At 47.6% G+C, this 22,757-nt stretch overlaps 1 pseudogene; it reads left to right on the forward strand.

Moving 5' to 3' along the window:
• LOC137537035 (zinc finger protein 721-like) overlaps positions 1–20,667 on the forward strand; it is a 97,359-nt pseudogene extending 76,692 nt beyond the window's left edge.
• Positions 20,668–22,757: the final 2,090 nt, after the last annotated feature.

Consider the following 22,757-nt stretch of genomic DNA (forward strand, 5'->3'; position numbering starts at 1 on the left):
GTCCAGGCTGAGCAGCAGAGGATATGGCAGGCAGTGGACACTGTCCAGGCTGAGCAGCAGAGGATATGGCAGGCATGGGACACTGTCCAGGCTGAGCAGCAGAGGCTATGGCAGGCAGGGGACACTGTCCAGGCTGAGCAGCAGAGGATATGGCTGGCGTGGGACACTGTCCAGGCTGAGCTGCAGAGGATATGGCAGGTGTGGGACACTGTCCAGGATGAGCAGCAGAGGATATGGCAGGCATGAGACAATGTCCAGGCTGAGCAGCAGAGGATATGGCAGGTATGAGGTACTGTCCAGGCTGAGCAGCAGAGGATATGGCAGGCATGGGACACTGTCCAGGCTGAGCAGCAGAGCATATGGCAGGCATGGGACACTGTGCAGGCTGAGCGGCAGAGGATATGGCAGGCAGGGGACACTGTCCAGGCTGAGCAGCAGAGCATATGGCAGTCATGGGACACTGTCCAGGCTGAGCAGCAGAGGATATGGCAGGCATGGGACACTGTCCAGGCTGAGCAGCAGAGGATATTGCAGGCAGGGGACACTGTCCAGGCTGAGCAGCAGAGGATATGGCAGGCATGGGGCACTCTCCAGGCTGAGCAGCAGAGGATATGGCAGGCATGGGACACTGTCCAGGCTGAGCAGCAGAGGATATGGCAGGCAGGGGACACTGTCCAGGCTGAGCAGCAGAGGGTATGGCAGGCATGGGATACTGTCCAGGCTGAATAGGAGAGGATATGGCAGGCATGGGACACTGTCCAGGCTGAGCAGCAGAGGATATGGCAGGCATGGGACACTGTCCAGGCTGAGCAGCAGACGATATGGCAGGCATGGGGCACTGTCCAGGCTGAGCAGCAGAGGATATGGCGGGCATGGGACAATGTCCAGGCTGAGGAGCAGAGGATATGGCAGGGATGGGGCACTGTCCAGGCTGAGGAGCAGAGGATATGCCAGGCATGGGGCCCTGTCCAGGCTGAGGAGCAGCGGATATGCCAGGCATGGGGCACTGTCCAGGCTGAGCAGCAGAGGATATGGCAGGCATGGGACACTGTCCAGACTGAGCAGCAGAGGATATGGCAGGCATGGGACACTGTCCAGGCTGAGCAGCAGAGCATATGGCAGTCATGGGACACTGTCCAGGCTGAGCAGCAGAGGATATGGCAGGCAAGGGACACTGTCCAGGCTGAGCAGCAGAGGATATGGCAGGCAAGGGACACTGTCCAGGCTGAGCAGCAGAGGATATGGCAGGCAAGGGACACTGTCCAGGCTGAGCAGCAGAGGATATAGCAGGCATGGGACACTGTCCAGGCTGAACAGCAGAGGATGGGACACTGTCCAGATTGCGCAGCAGAGGATATGGCTGGCATGGGACACTGTCCAGGCTGAATAGGAGAGGATATGGCAGGCATGGGGCACTGTCCAGGCTTAGCAGCAGAGGATATGGCAGGCATGGGACACTGTCCAGGCTGAGCAGCAGAGGATATGGCAGGCATGGGAAACTGTCCAGGCTGAGCAGCAGAGGATATGGCAGGCATGGGACACTGTCCAGTCTGAGCAGCAGAGGATGGGGCAGGCTTAGGACACTGTCCAGGCTGAGCAGCAGAGGATATGGCAGGCATGGGACACTGTCCAGGATGACTAGCAGAGGATATGGCAGGCAGGAGACACCGTCCAGGCTGAGCAGCAGAGGATATGGCAGGCAGTGGACACTGTCCAGGCTGAGCAGCAGAGGATATGGCAGGCATAGGACACTGTCCAGGCTGAGCAGCAGAGGCTATGGCAGGCAGGGGACACTGTCCAGGCTGAGCAGCAGAGGATATGGCTGGCGTGGGACACTGTCCAGGCTGAGCTGCAGAGGATATGGCAGGTGTGGGACACTGTCCAGGATGAGCAGCAGAGGATATGGCAGGTATGAGGTACTGTCCAGGCTGAGCAGCAGAGGATATGGCAGGCATGGGACACTGTCCAGGCTGAGCAGCAGAGGATATGGCAGGCAGGGGACACTGTCCAGGCTGAGCAGCAGAGCATATGGCAGTCATGGGACACTGTCCAGGCTGAGCAGCAGAGGATATGGCAGGCATGGGACACTGTCCAGGCTGAGCAGCAGAGGATATTGCAGGCAGGGGACACTGTCCAGGCTGAGCAGCAGAGGATATGGCAGGCATGGGGCACTCTCCAGGCTGAGCAGCAGAGGATATGGCAGGCATGGGACACTGTCCAGGCTGAGCAGCAGAGGATATGGCAGGCAGGGGACACTGTCCAGGCTGAGCAGCAGAGGATATGGCAGGTATGATGCACTGTCCAGGCTGAGCAGCAGAGGATATGGCAGGCATGGGGCACTGTCCAGGCTGAGCAGCAAAGGATATGGCAGGCATGGGACACTGTCTGGGCTGAGCAGCAGAGGATATAGCAGGCGTGGGACGCTGTCCAGGCTGAGCAGCAGTGGATATGGCAGGCATGGGGCACTGTCCAGGCTGAGCAGCAGAGCATATGGCAGGCATGGGACACTGTCCAGGCTGAGTAGCAGAGGATAGGGCAGGCATGAGACACTGTCCAGGCTGAGCAGCAGAGGATATGGCAGGCATGGGGCAATGTCCAGGAATAGTAGCAGAGGATATGGCAGGCATGGGACACTGTCCCGGCTGAGCAGCAGAGCATATGGCAGGCATGGGACACTGTCCAGGCTGAGTAGCAGAGGATATGGCAGGCATGGGGCACTCTCCAGGCTGAGCAGCAGAGGATTTGGCAGGCATGGGGCACTGTCCAGGCTGAGCAGCAGAGGATATGGCAGGTATGGGACACTGTCCAGGCTGAGCTGCAGAGGATATGGCAGGCAGAGGACACTGTCCAGGCTGAGCAGCAGAGGATATAGCAGGCATGGGGCACTCTCCAGGCTGAGCAGCAGAGGATATGGCAGGCATGGGACACTGTCCAGGCTGAGCAGCAGAGGATATGGCAGGCAGGGGTCACTGTCCAGGCTGAGCAGCAGAGGCTATGGCAGGCATGGGGCACTGTCCAGGCTGAGCAGCAGAGGATATGGCAGGCATGAGACCAGGGCTGTGGAGTCGGTCCAAAAATCCACCGACTCCGACTCCTCAGTTTAGGATTCCACCGACTTCGACTCCTCTAATTTGCATATTACAATTTTGTTGATTAAAAGTATGCAACATGAAATTCGTCTCTTAACTGCCAACGCTTAGGAATTTTACAAGACAAGTGAAGTGAGAAGGATATGTAGACTACTATATTTATTCCCTTTAGACTAAAACTAGTCCTTGGTAAGAGTACTTGTAAAAGGTACAAACCGGAACAAAGAACATCTATCAGGCCCTAGGCAATGTAAGTGTGGGTACATGTAAGAATGATGTGCAGGTACTCTGCAGGGGAATGAGGAGATTCTTCCTCTATTACGCATTCTTCATGCACAATCTGAACAAGGTTTATGGGTGACAGACAACACCTCTGTGTTCAATGTGCATTGCATTCTCAGTGGATTCCCTGCAGCTCTGTGGGGAGTGCATATGTAGAGTATAGTACTACTGTGTAACAAAGTAAACCTGAGACAGATGAAATTAAAGTTTTATACATACCTGGGGCTTCCTCCAGCCGCCTTCAGGATAATCAGTCCCTCGTTGTCCTCCTCCACCACCTGGATCTTCTGCTATGAGTCCAGGTACTTGAGCCAGTCGGGCGTAGTGCGCATGCACACACTCCGCCGCCAGGAGCATACTACACCTGTGCAGCACTATTGCGCAGGTGCAGAACGCTCCTGGCTGTGGGAGCGGCACGTGGCCGGACTGCTCTGACTGGCTGAATTACCAGGACTCATAGCAGAAGATCCAGGTGGTGGAGGACAGCGAGGGACTGATTAGCCTGAAGGGTGCTGGAGGAAGCCCCAGGTATGTATAAAACTTTACTTTTCATCCATCTCAGGTACCCTTTAATTTGTAGTCACCAAACCAAATTTTAACAACATATCAAATTATTTGATTTCATCAGCAAAGCGAGTGCATACATTTGCATAAATCAGCATCAGTGCAGAATTATCTCCATCTCATTGACCATCTCTATTAGTGACACAGCTACACATCAGGCTTTATTCTTACAGCATAGATGTTATTTAGTATATATAAGAGATTCCTGTGTACACATCATATATACAGTCACAATCAGATATGTATATCTGACCTTAAAAATACAGGGACTGCTTTATTGAAGCAGCACAAGTAACTTATTTTTATTGGTTTATTTCATTTTTGTGGACTAAGCACAGCTATTACTGTATATATACTGTATATATACATTATTTTTAATGACTATTATCTGAGAAATAGAACATTTTATCATATTTTCTATTTTAATTACAGTTACAAATTCATTAGGAGTCGGAGTCGGTGCATTTTTTCCCGACTCCGACTCCAGGCACCCAAAATTGCCCGACTCCGACTCCACGACTCCGACTCCGACTCCACAGCCCTGCATGAGACAATGTCCAGGCTGAGCAGCAGAGGAAATGACAGGTATGGGACACTGTCCAGGCTGAGCAGCAGTGGGTATTGCAGGCATGGGACACTGTCCAGGCTGAGCAGCAGAGGGTATGGCAGGCATGGGGCACTGTCCAGGCTGAGCAGCAGAGGATATGGCAGGTATGATGCACTGTCCAGGCTGAGCAGCAGAGGATATGGCAGGCATGGGGCACTGTCCAGGCTGAGCAGCAAAGGATAGGGCAGGCATGGGACACTGTCCAGGCTGAGCAACAGAGGATATGGCAGGCAGGGGGCACCGTCCAGGCTGAGCAGCAGAGGATATGGCAGGCTTGGGACACTGTCCAGGCTGAGCAACAGAGGATATGGCAGGCATGGGACACTGTCTGGGCTGAGCAGCAGAGGATATAGCAGGCGTGGGACGCTGTCCAGGCTGAGCAGCAGTGGATATGGCAGGCATGGGGCACTGTCCAGGCTGAGCAGCAGAGCATATGGCAGGCATGGGACACTGTCCAGGCTGAGTAGCAGAGGATAGGGCAGGCATGAGACACTGTCCAGGCTGAGCAGCAGAGGATATGGCAGGCATGGGGCACTGTCCAGGAATAGTAGCAGAGGATATGGCAGGCATGGGACACTGTCCCGGCTGAGCAGCAGAGCATATGGCAGGCATGGGACACTGTCCAGGCTGAGCAGCAGAGGATATGGCAGGCATGGGGCACTCTCCAGGCTGAGCAGCAGAGGATTTGGCAGGCATGGGGCACTGTCCAGGCTGAGCAGCAGAGGATATGGCAGGTATGGGACACTGTCCAGGCTGAGCAGCAGTGGGTATTGCAGGCATGGGACACTGTCCAGGCTGAGCAGCAGAGGGTATGGCAGGCATGGGGCACTGTCCAGGCTGAGCAGCAGAGGATATGGCAGGTATGATGCACTGTCCAGGCTGAGCAGCAGAGGATATGGCAGGCATGGGGCACTGTCCAGGCTGAGCAGCAAAGGATAGGGCAGGCATGGGACACTGTCCAGGCTGAGCAACAGAGGATATGGCAGGCAGGGGGCACCGTCCAGGCTGAGCAGCAGAGGATATAGCAGGCATGGGGCACTCTCCAGGCTGAGCAGCAGAGGATATGGCAGGCATGGGACACTGTCCAGGCTGAGCAGCAGAGGATATGGCAGGCAGGGGTCACTGTCCAGGCTGAGCAGCAGAGGCTATGGCAGGCATGGGGCACTGTCCAGGCTGAGCAGCAGAGGATATGGCAGGCATGAGACCAGGGCTGTGGAGTCGGTCCAAAAATCCACCGACTCCGACTCCTCAGTTTAGGATTCCACCGACTTCGACTCCTCTAATTTGCATATTACAATTTTGTTGATTAAAAGTATGCAACATGAAATTCGTCTCTTAACTGCCAACGCTTAGGAATTTTACAAGACAAGTGAAGAGAGAAGGATATGTAGACTACTATATTTATTCCCTTTAGACTAAAACTAGTCCTTGGTAAGAGTACTTGTAAAAGGTACAAACCGGAACAAAGAACATCTATCAGGCCCTAGGCAATGTAAGTGTGGGTACATGTAAGAATGATGTGCAGGTACTCTGCAGGGGAATGAGGAGATTCTTCCTCTATTACGCATTCTTCATGCACAATCTGAACAAGGTTTATGGGTGACAGACAACACCTCTGTGTTCAATGTGCATTGCATTCTCAGTGGATTCCCTGCAGCTCTGTGGGGAGTGCATATGTAGAGTATAGTACTACTGTGTAACAAAGTAAACCTGAGACAGATGAAATTAAAGTTTTATACATACCTGGGGCTTCCTCCAGCCGCCTTCAGGATAATCAGTCCCTCGTTGTCCTCCTCCACCACCTGGATCTTCTGCTATGAGACCAGGTACTTGAGCCAGTCGGGCGTAGTGCGCATGCACACACTCCGCCGCCAGGAGCATACTACACCTGTGCAGCACTATTGCGCAGGTGCAGAACGCTCCTGGCTGTGGGAGCGGCACGTGGCCGGACTGCTCTGACTGGCTGAATTACCAGGACTCATAGCAGAAGATCCAGGTGGTGGAGGACAGCGAGGGACTGATTAGCCTGAAGGGTGCTGGAGGAAGCCCCAGGTATGTATAAAACTTTACTTTTCATCCATCTCAGGTACCCTTTAATTTGTAGTCACCAAACCAAATTTTAACAACATATCAAATTATTTGATTTCATCAGCAAAGCGAGTGCATACATTTGCATAAATCAGCATCAGTGCAGAATTATCTCCATCTCATTGACCATCTCTATTAGTGACACAGCTACACATCAGGCTTTATTCTTACAGCATAGATGTTATTTAGTATATATAAGAGATTCCTGTGTACACATCATATATACAGTCACAATCAGATATGTATATCTGACCTTAAAAATACGGGGACTGCTTTATTGAAGCAGCACAAGTAACTTATTTTTATTGGTTTATTTCATTTTTGTGGACTAAGCACAGCTATTACTGTATATATACTGTATATATACATTATTTTTAATGACTATTATCTGAGAAATAGAACATTTTATCATATTTTCTATTTTAATTACAGTTACAAATTCATTAGGAGTCGGAGTCGGTGCATTTTTTCCCGACTCCGACTCCAGGCACCCAAAATTGCACGACTCCGACTCCACGACTCCGACTCCGACTCCACAGCCCTGCATGAGACAATGTCCAGGCTGAGCAGCAGAGGAAATGACAGGTATGGGACACTGTCCAGGCTGAGCAGCAGTGGGTATTGCAGGCATGGGACACTGTCCAGGCTGAGCAGCAGAGGGTATGGCAGGCATGGGGCACTGTCCAGGCTGAGCAGCAGAGGATATGGCAGGCATGGAACACTGTCCAGGCTGAGCAGCAGAGGATATGGCAGGTGTGGGACACTGTCCAGGCTGAGCTGCAGAGGATATGGCAGGTGTGGGACACTGTCCAGGCTGAGCAGCAGAGGATATGGCAGGCATGGGACACTGTCTGGGCTGAGCAGCAGAGGATATAGCAGGCGTGGGACACTGTCCAGGCTGAGCAGCAGAGGATGGGGCAGGCGTGGGACGCTGTCCAGGCTGAGCAGCAGTGGATATGGCAGGCATGGGGCACTGTCCAGGCTGAGCAGCAGAGGATATGGCAGGCATGGGGCACCGTCCAGGCTGAGTAGCAGAGGATAGGGCAGGCATGAGACACTGTCCAGGCTGAGCAGCAGAGGATATGGCAGGCATGGGGCACTGTCCAGGAATAGTAGCAGAGGATATGGCAGGCATGGGACACTGTCCCGGCTGAGCAGCAGAGCATATGGCAGGCATGGGACACTGTCCAGGCTGAGTAGCAGAGGATATGGCAGGCATAGGGCACTCTCCAGGCTGAGCAGCAGAGGATTTGGCAGGCATGGGGCACTGTCCAGGCTGAGCAGCAGAGGATATGGCAGGTATGGGACACTGTCCAGGCTGAGCTGCAGAGGATATGGCAGGCAGAGGACACTGTCCAGGGTGAGCAGCAGAGGATATGGCAGGCCTGGGACACTGTCCAGGCTGAGCTGCAGAGGATATGGCAGGCAGGGGATACTCTCCAGGTTGAGCAGCAGAGGATATGGCAGGCATGGGGCACTGTCCAGGCTGAGCAGCAGAGGATATGGCAGGCATAGGACACTGTCCAGGCTGAGGAGCAGAGGATATAGCAGGCATGGGGCACTGTCCAGGCTGAGCAGCAGAGGATATGGCAGGCATGGAACACTGTCCAGGCTGAGCAGCAGAGGATATGGCAGGCATGGAACACTGTTCAGGCTGAGCAGCAGAGGATATGGCAGGCAGGGGATACTCTCCAGGTTGAGCAGCAGGGGATATTGCAGGTTCGAATCTATGCTTGAATGGTGCAGGATCAGCAGGGCAATCACCGCACTATAGGCAGGCTGGAGATGCAACTCATGCTGTTTACAGCAGCAAGAAATGTTCAATAGAAGCGTGCTGGACCAGAAATACCAGCAGCTAAACCTGATGACCCTTCCCTCTCATTTGAGCCATGCTGGTGCCATCATGGAGCCGCACATGAGCAGCAAGTAGAATCACTGTCACTGGCTCTCCCCCTCCTCTCCCTCTGCTGTGTATTCAGAATTGCGCAATGGAGATTTCTTAGCGGCGGCCGGATCCACGCTCCTCCTAATGAGGTTAGAGAGAGGAGGAGAGTGGACCTGGCCACCGTTAGGAAAGCTCAGCTGCAGAACTCTGCATACACAGCACAGGAGGGGGATGAGGAGGAGAGCTGGTGACAAACAGACACTCAGCGAAACCTGGGGAGAACACTGTTTATATAAATCACGATAGGAGAATTGTGTGCATAATTATTCAAAGTGCTTTATTCAATCAAATTCATTAATCATTATACATGCATATGCTGTTCCCCAATATTGACACTACACGTGTGCTAAACCTGCTTTGCCAATAATTCACAGGTGCTAAAGCTTATCATAAACCTTATAACCTTTTTTTATTCAGAGCCTATGCCGCTTCAGGCTTATCACTTATGCGAATATAAAGTGCACTTATGTCCAGGCCTGGACTTGGATAGAGTCCCTTAGATGTTTGTCAACACCACTCATAGAATGTTTTATGAGCCACTCGCCTCCTACTACTCAGCGGTTCACCGCAGTCAATGTGACTTCCTTAGGGAAAATTCTAGATGGTGTGTCAGCTGTAACAATGCTCACTGGGCCAGATTTATCAAGGGTGTCTGAGACAAAATATTGGTAGGTTTTTAGAAATCCATGCAGAACTGTCCCAGACATCCTAAAAAATCATTAGATAGTGTAGATTCCTTCTAAAACTGTTGGAGAGTAGGAGGAGCTAGGAAGGTCTCTCAGACAGTGCAGAGTGTGAGGGGAATTGCTGTTGCTGAGTTAATCAACACACCTGCTGTATTGATAGCAGCAGGCTCTGAGGAGGAATTCAGCAGGGGGGAGGAGCACCTCACAAATCATGTCTATCCTGCACTCTGCAATCATGTCTAGCCTGCAGTTCTACATCTATAGAACTGCATTCAAGCACTTCTTAATCTGCGCCAGTTTAGGGATGGATTTGCACTTTTCTTAACTGTAGTGCAGCTCTAGCAATTCATGCTTAATTTCCACTATTACCTGGGATTTAAGAATTTTCTTATTATCATGCAGAACTGTTCTCCCTGCTGGTTAGAACAGAATAAGAAGAAAAAACTGTCGGTAATGAGTGGTTAAATCTCCCCCATTGAATCCTCACATAGGACTCCATTTCGCTTATGCAGTGTGCAAAAATGAATAGCATTGCATCCAGTCAAGATGCTATTCACAGTGAAGTACAACACTCACTTGACCCTCGTAGCTTCGGTTCCATCTCTAACCCGCCAAAACACCAACGACCATCTGGTTAGTAACCATTAAGCAGTATACACAAACAGAAGGTTGATGCGAAGACCATTGAGCATTGCAAAATACTGAAAGATATATGTGTAGTAATAACAGATCTAGGTACTATGACGTATGAACCATCTATACATCATTCAATGACTCCAATTCCAGTCAATGGTAATCTTGTACAGATACATTTATGTCCAGGTTGGGAATTATGGACTCCAAGGCATCCACCCTTTTTTTTTCCATATTTTGTCAAGCTTTGTGAATTGGTTTCTTACTTGATACGTTAATTTGAATAATGGTAAAGCTAGGTTAATGACTTGCTTCCATTCCATAATTAGTGGAGAAGAGGGTCGTTTCCACCCTAGTACAATCCTAGCGTAAAACAATAATATTCTAATATGGATTAAATGATTTTTGGAACATGCCAGGTCCTCCACCACTCCCAACATGCACAACTTGAGGTCCAACACAACTGGTAAAGATAATTTGTCCCGAATAAAATGTATTACTGGACAAAAAGTAGGGATAATAAAAATTGCACCCTGCAGAAAGAAAACTCAGACTCAGACAACAGGTGCAGTGTGTCACAGTACCAGAAGTATTTAAAATATGAGGATGTATTATACTCACAAGGGTGGGTTGCAGAAGGGCAACCGACCACTAGAAGCAGGTGGAGATGTATAACCCCGACTCCACTCGGGTGACCAGACGGAGCTGGTGATGGTCGCACTCTTGATAAAAAGCAAACCTCAAATGACCTAAATTGGTCAAAGAGGGTTGATCCCCCTCCAAAAGGAGGGTGAAGGCACAGGATAAAGGGGAAAGAGGCGCCCAGAGAAGATAAAATGCGTTAAAAACAAATAAAATGAAAAAGGTGAGGTAGCTTACCTCAATGAAGACAAATTCACGTATTAATAGAATTTTATTGCACTGGCAACGTGTTTCGAGGGTGCATACCCACTTCCTCAGGCCAAACAGCAGTGCCTAATAGTGCTTGTAGCCACAAATAAGGCACCTCTCTTTGTGGCTACAAGCACTATTAGGCACTGCTATTTGGCCTGAGGAAGTGGGTATGCACCCACGAAACGCGTTGCCAGTGCAATAAAATTCTATTAATACGTGAATTTGTCTTCATTGAGGTAAACCACCTCACTTTTTTTATTTTATTTGTTTTTAACGCATTTTATCTTCTCTGGGCGTCTCTTTCCCCTTTATCCAAAATGTATTACTGATTTCCAAAACTTTTTAACCATTGGGCACAACCAAACACATTGTATAAAATCTGCGTTTAGAGCCTTACACTTAAAGCATCTCCCGTTGTGTGTTGGACCCATCTTGGCTAATCTAGCTGGTGAAAGGTAGGCTTGATGGAACCATTTTACATTGATAAGCCTATCATTGGATGCTATTACTATCCTAGGGAAAATTTCCACTATTTCATTCCAGTTCTCCTGTGTCAAAGAAGGATCAATCTGCTGCTATTTCTGTCTAATTTTCTGAATTTTTTGATCATTGCCATGTGTCATGAGGAATGTATACATGGTGGTTATCTGTTTGCATTTTTCCTGGCTCAATAATTGCCTCTCCATCTATGAGGGAGCCAGTGAGACACCAGATGTCCCTACTTGTGCCCGAATGGCATGTCTCAGTTGGAAGTACCTAAACAGGGCATGTCTAGGTAGATTAAATTTGGATTTTAGGGTCTGGAAATCTTGAAATGAACCATTTACAAAAAGTTGGGAGAGGTATTTCACTTCATGAGTATGCCAAAAGCTTATATCTGGGATGGATTGTAATTCTGAGAGATTGGGGTTGCCCCATAGTGGTGAATTCTGTGAGACATAATGAATAGGCTTTCCAAGCAGCTTACGAGTTTTCTTATATATGTTAATGGTGGTTTGAATGAGGTTAGTACCTACTGGGTCGTGGGATACCCTATACCTGTATATAGCCCCACAGAGAGTTTCATAAGAACCTGCGAAATCTGCTTCTGCCGCCAGACTGGAATCCTGTCTGTCCCCACTCAACCAACTTCGTATGGGTATTAGCTGTGACGCCAAATAGTATTTATAAAAGTGGGGAACCGCAAGACCACCAAAATTTGTGGTAAGTTGTAGTGTAGAGAGAGCGATACGTGGTGCAGAACCTGACCAAATAAATGTGGTTAGCGGGATTAACCCTTCTCATGTCAACTCCTGCTCCATAGCTTCCTTGGTAAATTTTTACTGATTCTCATAACTCTCCCTACACAAGGGAAAACACTGGTTATATACTTGCCTAGGTATTGAGAAGTCTCAGGATGGTCCAGTGCAGGGGTGCTCAGATACCTTTTTCAAAATCCGAATTGATCCGGATACCCAGATATCCAGATCGGATATCCGAATCCGAACGTTCAGATATCCGCGTACATGCGGATATCCGAACCCATTATCCGGGATATCCGGGTGGATTCGGATATCCGCATAGAAAACTGGAAGTGGCCTTGAAATTGCTTCTAAAACGTTTTTTTAGGGTAAATGAGGCATGTAGCATCATGTTTTTTTTAATGGGAAACACTAATTGATGATGTGGGGACTTATAATCCGAAAAAAAAATGGCTGTCAACTAGCATTGTCAATTGGCACTTGGCACTTTGCATTTGGCACTTTGCACTTGGCACATGCCAAATGCAAAGTGCCACGTGCCGAGTGACAGTCAGACAGCAGAGGAGAAGACACTAGTGCACACTTATCATCACACTGGCACTGCTCAGCAGCACAGCAGTTCTGTAGTAAGCTAACACAGTAGTACTACTACTCTAACAACTAACTAGCACTGACTGCAGTACTAACTACACAATACCACAGGAATCCTATTCCCTAACCTATACTGTAGCTAAGGCTAGCAAGCCAGGAGGCAGCAGCTGGCCTGGTCTGTGTGCACAGCACACACACAGACACATAGCAGCTGCCTGCAGCAGCCCTGCAGCACACACTCTGACTGTCACACAATGAAATCAAGCTAGCTACCTATTTAACAATAATGTAGTGATAGTGAAGGGGTTAATCACTGAACAGCTTGAGGTTTATCACTGTATACAGCACTTGCTAGGCCAGCAGCACTGGAGCATGTCTCTCAGTGAGCATTCACAAGCAAGGATGAGATTTCTCATCATGCCACCCCTCCTTATTATACAGGGGGGCCTGGCCAGGGTTCCTTTCTGTGATTGGGTGCCAGGGTTTAGGCTGGGAACCCGCTGATTGGCTCAATGAGGTCAGGTGGGGCTGGCCAGGGTTCCCTTCTGTGATTGGTTGCTAGGGCTTCTGCTGGGAGCCCTCTGATTGGCTCACTGACGTCATCTCCTTAGTAACAGTATTCGGATTCGGATATCCGCGGATATCCGAGTATGCGACCAAATATCCGCAGATAGCTATCAGGATTTGCACAGAAATCTGAAATCCGAATCGGATAGCTGAAAAAAGGTCGGATATCCGGGTTACCCGGATATCCGGAATTCGGATGAGCCCCACTGGTCCAGAGGCTTCCCTTATCCTTCATGATCCCATTGCTGCAGCCCAGTAACCTCTTCTCCATGGACGTGCTGCCGCTACTACTGTGTCTATACTGTGATTGTGTGAGTAATGTCCATAGATGCCTGGCTTTGCTCTACTGGGCATGTGTGTACTGTATTTAAGCTTGCACAGTACGGCCCTGATCATAGATGCATGGGGGTGTGGCCATAAGAACATTTTCAAAATCTGTGAAAAATGCTCAATGGGACCCTGCGCTTGAGCAGAGGGCTGGGCAAGGATCAGGGAAGCCTCTGGACTGAGGTAAGTATTTATTTTATATCACTTCAGATACACTAAATATGTCATTCTCTGTGTTTTATGTCTTTAGCGTAAAGAACAGATCGATGTACAACTTGAGGGTAAAGAGGAAGAAGAGACGTATGTGAGGAGTGATGAGCAGACTATGGAGGGTGACATGATAAGGACAAGCAAAGAAGAAGATGAGACACATGGGAAGAGTGATCAGCAGTCTATGGGGGAGGGTGACATGATGAGGACAATTAAAGAGGAAGAAGAAGAGACAAATGTGAGGAGTGATCAGCAGTCTATGGAGGAGGGTGACATGATGAGGACAATTAAAGAGGAAGAAGAAGAGACAAATGTGAGGAGTGATCAGCAGTCTATGGAGCAGAGTGATGTGATGATGAACATCAAAGCAGAAAGATCATCTGTAGATAACTGCACAGGTAAGGAATGAATTCCAAATGCTTAAACATTCACATTTTTCTTCTTATATGAGTGTAAGATATATAGGGCTTGATTCACAAGGCCGTGATAAATGCTATGACGGCTGTGATAAGCTTAGCGCCCGGGTTAGCACCCGTACAGGTTTGCGCACATAATATTAAAAAAGGTTTGCACGCTTTAACTTTCCCCGTTCACGCGCTAACTCATATGTTAGCGCGTGAATGGGAAAGTTTACAGTGTAATGCGCGAAAACCGTTACTATTACGCGTGCAAACCTGTACGGGTGCTAACGTAAGCTTATCAGGGCCGTCATAGCATTTATCACGGCTTTGTGAATTGAGCCCATAGAGTCACTGGCAATGGTAGAATCAACAGATCTTCGCATGAGAGTGCTCTGTAAGGATGTAAAATTCCTCTCACTTTCCTTTTTACTATACAGACAAACATATGATAGGAGTCCTCATGCACAGTCTGGACTCCACCACCTCACTGCTCACTACTCACCACAACAAGCTTCTTCCCTCTACCAAGCATGCACTGCTCTGGTCAGATTCCCTCTTAAATTTGTCTGCTCTTGTGCAGTGAGTGGAATTACATTTTAAAAGCCTCAATATGATATCATGTTCCCAGCAAACTAGGAGATACTGTACACCATATGAAAGGCACATCTCCATTCCTCAGTATAACATAATTGAACCAACAAATGAGGAGGAGATACTGTACACCATATGAAAGGCCCATCTCCATTCCTCAGTATAACATCATAGTACCAACAAATGAGGAGGAGATACTGTACACCATATGAAAGGCCCATCTCCATTCCTCAGTATAACCTCATAGTACCAACAAATGAGGAGGAGATACTGTACACCATATGAAGGGCCATCTCCATTCCTCAGTATAACATCATAGTACCAACAAATGAGGAGGAGATACTGTACACCATATGAAAGGCCTATCTCCATTCCCCAGTATAACATCATAGTAGCAACAAATGGGGAGGAGATACTGTACACCATATGAAAGGCTCTTCTCCATTCCTCAGTATAACATCATAGCACCAACAAATTAGGAGGAGATACTGTACACCATATGAATGACCCATCTCCATTCCTCAGTATAACATCATAGTACCAACACATGAGGAGGAGATACTGAACACCATATGAAAGGCCCATCTCCAATCCTCAGTATAACATCATAGTACCAACAAATGAGGAGGAGATACTGTACACCATATGAAAGGCCTATCTCCATTCCCCAGTATAACATCATAGTAGCAACAAATGGGGAGGAGATACTGTACACCATATGAAAGGCTCTTCTCCATTCCTCAGTATAACATCATAGCACCAACAAATTAGGAGGAGATACTGTACACCATATGAATGACCCATCTCCATTCCTCAGTATAACATCATAGTACCAACACATGAGGAGGAGATACTGAACACCATATGAAAGGCCCATCTCCAATCCTCAGTATAACATCATAGTACCAACAAATGAGGGGGAGATACTGTACCCCATATGAAAGACCCATCCCCATTCCTCAGTATAACATCATAGCACCAACAAATGAGGAGGATATACATTAACTATATGACAGCTACCACACTCACACAATCATGTGTTTCATACATGTGGATACAGCTCACACCAGTTGTGCATAGTAACATTACATGTAACCCATATCTGTAAGCAAGACCTCTATTCGCTTCTGCCGTGCTCCTGGCAGAATGGCACAGTGGTATTTTTAAGACTGTGACTACTCAGATCATGGAGGTAGCCTAAATCAGGGCTGGGCAATCTGCTGCGGACCACCGGTCGCATTGTTTACATTCCAACCCCCCTCCTTCCCTGCAGAGTTGCGAGCAGGCGGCAGGGGAATTGAAACCCAGCTTCAATCACAGCTTCCCATGTCGCGTCTCCACGGCAATAGGCAATCACATGACATACCGTTTTGACGCGCCATCGTATTACATGCTGGCACCTTCTATGGCACAGCTTACATATCATTTTTTGTTATGACAGATTGGGCCTGCTAAAGCAGGGCAGCTTAATATGGATGATCGCCAGTTTTGCCTGCCTTACAAAGCAGAATGTAAGGGTTGTGCCTTCCCTAGTTATGCGCTTTGCTAACATAGCAATGCAGGTAGCTTTAAATGTGGGCTGTCCTGTGAAGTATCGTTACTGCGATACTTCACTTGCGGCCACTACTATGTTAGTTTACGTAGTTGTCTAAATCTAAAGGGAAACTCTAGACTCTCGCCTGGAGTGTGTAAGCTAGAGGGGAACTCTGTCAGTTATGCATGTCAGTCATGACAGAGGGAGTCATTACTTATGTGCAGTTTGAGCTGGGGCCAATCAGAACTTTGCTTTGATATGTAGTGAGACCTCTGACATCAGCAGGTAACATGTACTTTCACTCTTCTCCCAGCAGGTGGAGACAATATTGGGAACAGGTCAGAGGGACACCTTCTTGTTCCTCCTCCTTGTAATTTAGAAGATAATGGCGTCACACAGATTCCTCCAGGAATTTCCACCATTCCCTCCAATCACCAGGAAGCTTCTGAAGGATCACATCCTGTTACCCCAAATACCCCTCCAGGTGTGCACACTGCTGGCAGAGCGAATGATTGGGGTAATTCTCAGGAATCTTCCAGTATGGCAGATACTGCAACAGGTGAAGGCAACAAGAAACATTCATGTCTGGCCTGCGATAAATATTTTACACTTTATCGGGACCTTGTTAAGCACCAAAGAAGTCACAAAGAGCTGTGGCGTTTTTCATGTTCAGAGTGTGGGAAAAAATTTCTTTATAATTCAAACCTTCAGAGTCACCAGAGAACACACACAGGAGAGCGTCCCTATTCATGTTCAGAGTGTGGCAAAAAGTTTACTTATTCCTCAAGCCTTCAGACTCACCAGATAACACACACAGGAGAGCGTCTTTTTCCATGCTTAGAGTGTGGGAAAAAGTTTACTTATTCCTCAAGCCTTCGGAGTCACCAGAGACTTCACACAGGAGAGCGTCTTCTTCCGTGTTCAGAGTGTGGGAAAAAGTTTACTCGTTCCTCAAGCCTTCTGAGTCACCAGATAACACACACAGGAGAGCGTCTTTTTCCATGCTTAGAGTGTGGGAAAAAGTTTACTCATTCCTCAAGCCTTCGGAGTCACCAGAGAATTCACACAGGAGAGCGTCCATATTCATGTTCAGAGTGTGGGAAAACGTTTACTGATTACCCAACCCTTAAGACGCACCAGAGAACACACACAGGGGAGCGGCCTTTTTCATGTTTAGAGTGTGGGAAAAAGTTTACTCAATTAGCAAATTTACAGACTCATCAGAGAATTCACACAGGAGAGCGTCCTTTTTCATGTTCACAGTGTGGGAAAAAATTCATTAATAGTGCAAACCTTCAGAGTCACCAGAAAATTCACACAGGAGAGCGTCCTTATTCATGTTCACAATGTGCGAAAAGATTCATTGGTAGATCACACCTACAGAAACACCTGAGAACACATACAGGAGAGTGTTGTTATTAATTATACTCACTCAAGCTTTCAGGTTCACAAGAGAACTCACACAGGAGAGGCTCCGTGAAGCTGGCTGCCCTACAATAAGCACAAATAAAAATGCAATCATGTTTGGTTAGTGCTATGTTTGTGCCTATTTGTGCTGCTAAAAGTTCTTTTTCATGAAAGTTGGCATGTGCATATGTATATTTCCTTCAAAGGTCACGTACCATATTTTTTTGACTATAAGATGCACCTAGGTCTAGATGGCAAAAATCAGGGGACAAAATATTAAACCTGGCGTGTCTATAGTGTAAGGGTGTCTTGTAGAACCCCCCCAGCTGTCTCTATCTTTTTTGCCCAGTTACACTAACCCCTGCTGCCCCGCCAGCTCTAGCTACACTGCACTACACAACACTAACCCCTGATACCCCACCAATTACACTGCACTACACTATGCTAACTCTTGATGCCCCACCAATTACACTGCACTACACTATGCTAAATCCTGATGCCCCACACCATTCACACTACACTAACCCCTGCGGTCCCCATTCCCAGCTACACTACACTAACCCCTGCTGCGCCCTCACCCCCCCCCCCCCTCCCACACACACACATTACACTGACTATCCTACAAATCGCACTTGTTGCGCCTGAAGCACTAACTTGTAACAAACTTTGGACATACAGGATAGTTAAAGCAGTGGCTAACCAGCTGTAGCAGCAGCATGGGGCATAAAGCGGAACAGTGCAGAGCTTGTGACAGAGAGAAGCACAGCAGGACCTGGGAGCAGGAGGGCAGGCAGATAGAGCACACACAGACTGTATATAGTAGAGAGCCAAGCGTGATAGAGCCAGTCAAGCTGTCCATTTACACAGACAGTTCTTAGCTGCAACCTGAGCTTTGGTGTCATTGCTGGTGTTGCTGCCCTGTCTTGCTGTCTGATGCAAGGTCAGTGATCCTTGCCCTTCCAACCTCAAAATGACAGCAAAGCTCAGGTTAGCAAAATGACAGCAAAGCTTACAGCTGCATGTGTAACGGACAGCTTGACTGGCTCTAACATGACGATGTGTTCTATTCTTTATACAGTCTGTGTGTGGTACCCTCATGCTCCCTGCTTGTGCTGTGCAGGAGAGGCTGCGAGACGGGGTGCACAGTGGATTGGGGAGACCAAGACGGGAAAACAATGCCGTGCAGCAGAGAGGAGACGAAAGGCAGCTAGAGGATGCTGGAAGCTGGGGAGTATCACTGAGCTACCAGCGGTAGCAGGAGGACAAGAATACATGCAGAAGCAGATGCTGGGAGGTAGGCGGGTCCTACAGCTGAAATTAGGAAGCCGATATCCCTCCTGAGGTAGCGGCAGGATTTCAACAGCGGAGGAGAGGCGCTGCATCTGGATCGGTATGTTCTGAGCACTCTGCGACCGTACATTCGGACTATAAGATGCACTGACTAAAGTGCGTCTTAAAGTCTGAAATATATGGTAATTAGGAAGATGAAGTCCCCCTGTGTGCAGTATAAGTGTCACATGATCTGTCAGTATAAACACACCTTTTCAGAAAGGCCCCAGATGCTTCAACGCCACTAAGCAAGAGGCATCACACCATGAAGACCGAGCTGCTCATCTAGCATGTCAGGGTCAAAGTTGTGAAAAAGTACAAGTGAAGGTTTGGTGATAAAAAAAATAACCAAAGCTTTGAATATCCTCCAGAGCACCTTTAAATCCATCATCTTCACATGGAAAGAACATGGTACCCCAACAAACCTGCCAATAGAGGGCCGCCCACCAAAACTCACAGACCAGGCCAGGAAGACATTAAAGTGGACCTGAACTTTCTCTCTGCTCTAAAAGATTAGCAATAGCAAAATAACTTTTAAAAGAAAAACATTTCTTTGTTACAGCTGATACAAATCCTGCAATAAATCTGTAGTGTGTCTACTTCCTGCTTTCATGGAAGCTGCTCTGCTGTGGCAGAGGAGATGCCTGAGCTGATACAGCTGAGAGATCAAATTACAATGGTGAATAGTCACAGATGAGGGAGAATTAGACAGGCTAAACTCTCTAAATACATACAGAGTGAATTTCTCTCTGTTTCCCTTCTGTCCTGTGGATGAGTTTAGGTTTGTTTTAATCAGAGAGGCAGCAAAGAGAGCAAAGGTAACCCTGCAGGAATTTCAGAGTTCCACACCAGACTGGAGTCTCTGTCCATAGAACCACAATACGCCATACACTCTATAGAGCTGGGCTTTATGGAAGAGTGGCCAGGAAAAAAAAGCCATTACTTTGCATTACAAATAAGAAGGCACGCTTTGAGTTTGCCAGAAGGCATGTGAGTGACTCCCCAAATGTATGAAGGAACGTGCTCTGGTCAGATGAGGCTAAAAATGAACTTTATGGCCACCAAGTAAAATGCTATGTCTGGTGCAAACCCAACACATCCCATCACCCTAAGAACACAATCACCACAGTAAAACATGGTGGTGGCAGCATTATGTATGGGGGATGTTTTTCAACAGCAGGTACTGGGGAACTTGGTCTGAGTCGACGGAAAGATGGATTGTGCTAAAAACAGGTATATTCTTGAGCAAAACCTGTCAGTCTGCCAGTGATATGACCCGACTCATATTGCTAAAGCAGCACTCGAGTGGTTTTAGGGGAAACATTTCAATTTGTTGGAATGGTCTAGTCAAAGTCCAGACCTCAATCAAATAGAGAATCAGTAGTCAGGCTTGAAGATGACTGTTCACAAGCAAAAACCATTAACCACTTCAGGACGAGAGCAATTTTCACTTATCAGCACTGCTCCCATTCATTAGTCAATAACTTTATTACTACAAATCACACCTAAATTATCTATATATTGTTTTTTTTCAGGACAAATTAGGCTTTTAGTGAGTGATATTTTTGTTTAGTAATTTTGGTAATTACCTTATTTTCTATTCATTTTAAAGGGAAATTAAGGTAAAAAATAGAAAAAAACACACTTTCTCCATTTACATCCAATATAGCTTTACAATAAACAGTGGTTGGTTATTACAACATTTAGATTATGTCCCCAGTACAATGTATGGTGACATTATTGTATTTGGAAATAAAGGTGTCATTCTTCTGTTTTGTGTTTTTTGCTTTCTCATTATACGCTATCGCTGATTATGAGAGCTTATTTGCAAAAATAATAGTAATATACCCTCATGGCATACATATTTAAAAAGCCAAGTTCCTAAGGTAACAATACATGTGTTTTCTCTTATATTCTGTCACTTTGTTTTCATTTCATAAAGTCTTTTATTTTGGTACAGATTATGCGAAAAATTTAATTGCATTTGATTCAGTTTGTGACTAAAAAGAATACACAAGACATGGGCCTCAACCCTAAAACTGTCTAAACTCCATTTTACAACTTATCAGGGTTAAAATGTTACCACATATGTATCTTGTAGTTTTGCTAAGACTTTCCTAAGTTTAATCATATTGTTGAAAATTACTTTTTTATGTTGGATTGAGTGTGTCCCTACCCATTTTTTATGTGACGTGCACCTGCCCAAGCTTTCAGACACACCAAAATGTATTCTACAACTCTTCCCGGTTAAAATGATACCACATATGCATCATTTAGTAACAAACTGGTGGTGCACTCTCCACAATTATACTGGACAAATGTATTCATCCAGTTAGGCTTAAAGAGACTCTGTAACAACAAAAACCTCCCCTGGGGGGTACTCACCTCGGGTGGGGGAAGCCTCCGGATCCTAATGAGGCTTCCCACGCCGTCCTCTGTCCCACGGGGGTCTCGCTGCAGCCCTCCGAACAGCCGGCGACAGAGCCGACTGTAGCTTCAATATTTACCTTTGCTGGCTCCAGCGGGGGCGCTGTGGCGGCTTTCGGCACGGAAATAGACGGAAATACCCGATCTCCGTCGGGTCTGCTCTACTGCGCAGGCGCCGGAAACTTGCGCCTGCGCAGTAGAGCAGACCCGACGGCGATCGGGTATTTCCGTCTACTTCGGAGCCGACAGCCGTCAGAGCGCCTGCGCAGGAGCCAGGAAGGTAAATATTACGTCACTGCTGCACGGAGGGCTGCAGCGAGACCCCTGACGGATGGAGGACGGCGTGGGAAGCCTCATTAGGATCCGGAGGCTTCCCCCACCCGAGGTGAGTACCCCCCAGGGGACGTTTTGTCGTTACAGTTCCTCTTTAAGTGGTTAAACATAAAGGAGCTGGAGCAATTGGGCCTTGAGGAATGGGCAAAAATCCCATTGGCAGGAAGTGGCAAGCTCGCTGAGACTTATCCAGAGCCATTTGCAGCTTTAATTGCAGCAAAAGGTGGCTCCACGGAGTACTGACTTTAGGGAGGTGAATAGTTATGCTCGCTGAAGTTTTCAGTCATTTTGTCCTATTTGTCACTTGCCAAATAATACATCTTCAAAGTTGCATTCACCGTCAATGAAATGGTGAAAACTCTCAAACAATCCATTTTAATTCCAGGTTGTGAGGCAACAAAACATGAACAATGGTGGGAAAGGGGGGGGGGGGGGGGGGTAGATGGTTAATGCTCTTGAAAGGCACTATACATCACAGCATTGTATTCACTAAGATCCCTCACAGGAGAATGTTCTTATTCATATTCAGAGGGTGGGAAATGTTTTGTTGTGAGGGGAGTTTAGATTGTAAAAAATCACTAATTGACAGATCTAACAACTCCACCTGAACCTGACCTTTTCATGGATAAATTTACTCACATCTACGTACTACAGCTTCCAGCATGCATTGCAGCCTGGAATGCACTCCACAGGCAACTGTGGCAGCTGCGGACAGCGATGGCGTCTTCCACACAGACGTGGGGGGGAGGGGGCTACAGGGGCAGCCACCATAGCTAAGCAATGGCCCTCACCTTAACCCCACCCCCCAATGTGATACTGTATTACAAACCTCCTTTAGGGGGAGGTTCATTGCTAAAAAAAAAAAAAAATATCCTATGTGCTTAGTGCCCTTTTATACATTTGGAAAATCATCCATGAAAAGGACGAGTTTAGTTGTAGTTGTTTTGCATGGATTGGATGTGTATTGGGGTGTGACAAGCCCTTTCCAACCTTCATACTGCCTGCAAAAAG

This window comes from Hyperolius riggenbachi, chromosome 10, assembly GCF_040937935.1.
Source record: "Hyperolius riggenbachi isolate aHypRig1 chromosome 10, aHypRig1.pri, whole genome shotgun sequence".
Classification (NCBI taxonomy): Eukaryota; Metazoa; Chordata; class Amphibia; order Anura; family Hyperoliidae; genus Hyperolius; species Hyperolius riggenbachi.